The following is a 5,591-nucleotide window of genomic DNA, read 5'->3' as shown; positions in this document are numbered from 1 at the left end:
TTTACTAAATTAGTCACCTGGACAGTCCTGTGCATGAGGTTACCTGCGTCAGGCTTACAGGCAAGTTACTCTAGATGATGAGTAGTTTTATCACATTGTATTCAGTTGGTCTATAGTCTATATTTGTTGACTGTCTAAATAAGCATAGTTACAAAATGTTAAGGCTTTATTTAAAATAATTAAATTAGCTCAGGTTTACTCATTTAAGATAATGATATTGAGTAATATACCTTTGTCTAGGTAGACTTTTGCCCTAGCTTAAGACTTTTGATGAAACTTATTAAAACAAAATTAAATTCTAAAACGACTACCGTGTGATTATCTATTCCACATCAGCGACTTGAGTGTCAACCATATCGTGAAATTGACCGCTCGACCAAACGCAGGTGGAAAAATGTCTACAAAATAATTATAGTTAAATTCTGGCAGTTATAAGGTGTTTCTTGTGAACTCTTAAGATTTCATTCCTTGAAATATGGACCAAAGACTTTTATTCTAGTAACCGTCACATAAACCTCCCCCCCATACTCCCGGCCCATCTTATGTGAATGAAACTAGCCATCCTGAGTCAGTGTCGTCCACGCTGCAGCCAACCCCAGAGACGCCTTAATTAACATTAACATCCAGTGTAACCAAGTACTATATTGTGTCCAATATAAGTAAACATTAATGAATACTAACTGTATATAGGTCTAGAATAGTTGTTGAATGAAATAATATCGCACGAGTGCATTCAGACCCTCGTCTCTCTCGCCTAATAAATAATATATAATAGGTCATATATCAAAAACTATTAAAAAGTGTTAAAATGTATGAATTGTTGTGGGTCAGTGCACGAACGAGAATAGACTGACAGGCTAAATGTGAAGCGTTCTTCCCGTTCATGTTTGGCTGCCGGGTTAACGACCCCTTGGCCGTTGTGTTGAGAACGGGCTGTGGATGAGTCAAGTCTGAGGTTGGGTTTTGCCATTCTGTGGTAAGTCTTTTTAGCTCAACCAATGTCTGACCTGATTGTCTTGCGGGATGGTTCTTAAACTTTACATGAAGATGTTCAATTTAGTATTTTGATATGTTTAATGTGAAATTTCAGGTATGTACGAGGGTGCATCAGTACAATGGCACTGCAGGTATGGTCAACCAGACCCATGAAATTGGTCTCGTACAACAGCACTGCAGGTATGGAGGGATTTAAGTTTGAAATCTTCTCTCGAATCGCAGTTGGTCATTATGTAATGGGAAACATATTCCCGCCTCAGTACAATAGGTGAAGGGAACACGTCTTAATAATTTTAGTAGGTACACACTATACCTTGAAGCGGTTATCTTCTAATCGGTGTAGTCTAAAGCACTCCATGTGTTAACCACTTCAGAGTGGAGAAAAATCTTCTGGCCCACAATTTGAACATTTAGTTGTGGTGTATCATATGGTTAATGTTACGCTAACAATTTCGATTACATTTCAATCATCTTCCCCTCCCCTCCCTCCCCACCTCTCCCCATCTCTCCCCATCCATACTTGTTAGTCTGTCTTCTATCCCACCAGTCCAGTCAAATATAAATAAAAATACCCAAGAAAGTGATGCTTCAGCTTTGGTTAGGAGACTCTGGCGAGAGGAAAGCGTGAGGGGAAAGTATCGGGGCTAAACCTATCCAGCTGATAGGTTTAGTCCCGATACTGATAGTCGTACAGTTTCGTGAGGTTAAGCACTTGCAGCTACGTGGCCATCGTCCGCATCTTGGACAAGGTATTGGTAGCCCCTGAACGCTGCGGCATTTTTGCAAATCAACAAATATTGTGGTAAGGCGGCAGGCTCTGTGAAGTGTTAGAGGTGAACGTTTCTGGGTCTTCGGAACGGGGTAACGTGGTGTTCCTGGTTTGTTGTTAGTGCTAAGTGCCCCTCATTATTGAGGGGAGAAATTATAAAATAACTGGCGGATCTGCTATGAATACTCAAGTGGCATATGGTTTATGCTGGGAAAGGAGCCGTTACTAATGTCACTGGGGAATATTCCTTTTTCCCAAGCTAAGAAGGCTCCGAAGGCAGCAAGTTCTAGGCCAGATGTTCGCCGATGGTTCCCTTCATCCCAGACTACAGCTTGTTAACTTTCTTTTGCATGCTTCCTGAAGCTGTAGAAATATATTACTTAGGTAGAACCATACTTTTTAGATTGTATGTTTGTTCCCGTACAAGAAGGTGTCGCTGGAGAGGAGCCAGTGTCTTGGCTGCTTCTTGTATGGAGGATGCGGGGCAGCCTCTTGCTTTAAGGACTCTCCCAGAGCTCCGACAATGCTTTACCCAGATTATTTTGCTCGCTAAATATACCTTTGACTCAGATTCTCGGGAAGAAAAATCATTGTATTAGAACTGTTGGATGATAGTTATAGCTTTGGGATTTGAGCAGCGGTCATCAGCAAAGCACTGCTCGAGAAATGTTCGAACGTGATCAGTTGAGCTGTGTAACAGCTCGTCCTCATAAAGAAAGGTTAAGGTCCATTCCATACACCTGCCAGACCTCCTCTTTATGAATGGAAAAATGGTTAACACATGACTCACAACTGATGACGTTCAAACATTTCTTGAACAGTGCTTCACTGACGACTTTTGTTTCAACCACAATGTTGTAAATGCTTCACCCACGTATGACAGATACAAATAATCACCATGAGAAACTAAATGCCTAACTTAAACAATGCCTAATTATGCAAAGTATGCTAATATATAAAAATAATAACATGTATTTGAGAGTGTCTATTTTGAATGAACAGCGTGTTATATGAATGCGCCTTTAGTGTCGACCACTGGGTGGAATAAAAACAAAAAAAGTTGCGTGTAAACTTGTTTTTCATTGATAAACAAGAAGTTCGTTGGCTGGATTAACAATCATTTGTCTTTTATTGATGAGACGGTCTGAGCGATGCATGAACTATTCTTGAACAGTGCTTCACTGACATCAGCTTCTCGAATAGCAAGTCTGTAAATGCTTCACTAGTGGACTAAAAAAACACAAATCACCAAAAAGTCTAATCACATAATGTACGCCTAATATACATTGAATTTTATGGTATAATAAATTATGGGAACAAATGTTTTTATTACGGTGTTAAAGTTTATGAACGTCTCGTGGGACGGCTGCTGCTCTAACGAGCCTAGCCTGAGGACGAGTTGATTAGTGTGGCTGGTGTTCACTATAGTGTGTGGAGGCCGTCAAATGTTGCATGCATAAATATTTTTATCACAACAACACTTAACACTTGCTCCGATCATCGTCCCTTTAATCTGGCAGTACGAATTGTTGTTCACCCTGAAGAGGGTGACCTCAGTTACATATACGAGGCACTGTTATTTGGGCCTTACTTGTGGCCCTGCAGACTCCACCTTCCCTTAGTTTTATCCCTAATTTAATACAAAAATTGTGCCAGTGCTCTGGCAGCCTTCCTGGTGTGCTTGGGTTTAGGGCCGACAAAAAGTGGGTCGTGTGCTTCAGTCTCTGGCTGTAGGTTAAGGAATGCCCCAAATGGCTTGTTTATTATCACATAGACCATCTAGGTCTTAACACTTGCAGGAGAGAATATTCGAAGTAACTAAATCTTTTGTATGGGACTTTACCTCTTTGTTGTACCAATATCTTTCTTCCGTTGTACCCGTAGTCGCCGTCTCTTCTGTAGCTCTCCTCTAATTCTCTCGCCCATAGTGTTTATTCAAAATCTAATGCTCCTCTGAGGCCAATTTTACACTTGGCGATCGTTCCCTTGCTTGTGACATGGTGTTCAATCAGATGACCTGGTTTCTATTTTAGGGGTAGAACCTTACCGTGCTCTGGGGGGAGGGGAGGTAGCCTCTGTTATCAAATACCCGCAGGTCATCCCATGGTCTCAGTTGAAGCTGTAGCTGCTTTGTTGTGGAACTGGTCTTGATGACCAAGCGTCTCCTCCTCTTAGCCTCTTGGTCTGGGCCTGTCGTTGTCTCCGGTCTGTTTGCCATCTAACTTTATTAAATGAAGCTTTTATATTCATTCATTCGACATGTATAAATTTTCTGCTGTAACCTGGGTTCCTTATGGATGAGTTAGGAGTACGTATTTGGTAATCCTTGTAATTCTTTGTCAAAGTCCATAAGTTATCCAAGTCTGCTTGGAGTACTAGTTTTATCATTATCACATACAGACAAGGTTAGAAGAGACTCCCGGGCTTCACGTTTTCACTCAGTTGATGGGGTCTGTCAATTCCATGCTTGCTGCACGGTATTGGCTGGGTGGCCCCCGTCAGAAAAAGTACATCATTTGGTCTAGTTTCCCTTTGATCTTGTGAACGAATAGACAAATAAGACAAATAAATACCTAAACCAAAGATAATTCCATACACAAGTAATCTTTGTCTGTTTCATGTCATGGAAAAGTACCAAGGAGGTTAGGAGAACTGCCTTAACGTGTGAGTGAACCCTTCTGGCCTGGGAGCACGAAACTAACCCTCTGCAGACGGAGTCACAATAACGTGGCTGAAGTATGTTGACCAGACCACACACTAGGTGAATGGACGACGACGTTTCGGTCCGTCCTGGATCATTCTCAAGTCGATTGGGTTGATAGATTTCTAACAATCGACTTGAGAATGCTCCAGGACGGACCGAAACGTCGTCGTCCCTTCACCTTCTAGTGTGGTCGGGTCAACAACTAACCCTCTGTTGTATCTCTGACTGGAACCACAGAGTTCCACTGACTGGTATAATCCACCCTGGTGATAAAGACATTGCAACGACGCTTGGAATATCCTTGGCCATCCCAGCCAGAGGGCTGCCCATAGATACCCAGCAAGGCAGACTTAGGTCTCAGACCAAAGGATACAAGAGGGTGCAAGGATGGAAATGCTCTTCTGGAGATTCCAAGCTGATATAAAAGCGTGGAGACCATCTGGTCATACTCATTCGCACAACTTAACACAGTCGTGAAATTCCATTCTCTTCTACCAGGACAAAATTATGCTGTCTCCTTACTCGTCTGGGTGATGTAGTCAATCATGTCTGTGCAGCCTTTATCCTTGATTTACTACCTGTGGTATTTATATTATAAAATTTGTTTCCTTGTAATTCCCCTTTCGGTATGCCAGGCTTTGGCCTTCTGGTCACATGTAAGTTCTAGTACCATGAGTAAGTTATCCCTACTACCACCATATATTCAAATGTGAATAGTAATCACTCATTTCCCTGGGATAAAGTCAAACAGGTTTTTAATTACCTTTAGTCACGTGGGTCCTCTTAAATGTTGGCTTGAAAAGTTAATTGTTGCCATGTCTAATAGTTTAGCTTGCGTTGTACCACTATACGGTTCTTGTATCTGTGCATGGTTGAAGTCCCCACTATTATTACCCGATAGATTTCTAACAGTCTACCCTTTGTTATAATAGGTACTGCTATGTTTGTCATAATCTTGCCGGGGCCTGTGTCGTTTAATGGAGGGTTATATATTACGGCTGCTGTTTTTGGTCCTCCCTTCGTCATGGTGCCTGTTATGTAGTCTCTGAACTCCTCGCACCCCAGGATATCCATCTCCTTGAAACACCAGTCCTTATCAGCAGGGCCACCACTCCTCTCCAT

The sequence above is a fragment of the Procambarus clarkii genome, chromosome 39 (assembly GCF_040958095.1).
Source record: "Procambarus clarkii isolate CNS0578487 chromosome 39, FALCON_Pclarkii_2.0, whole genome shotgun sequence".
In the NCBI taxonomy this organism is placed as follows: Eukaryota; Metazoa; Arthropoda; class Malacostraca; order Decapoda; family Cambaridae; genus Procambarus; species Procambarus clarkii.
Note: the sequence above shows the minus strand (reverse complement) of the source record.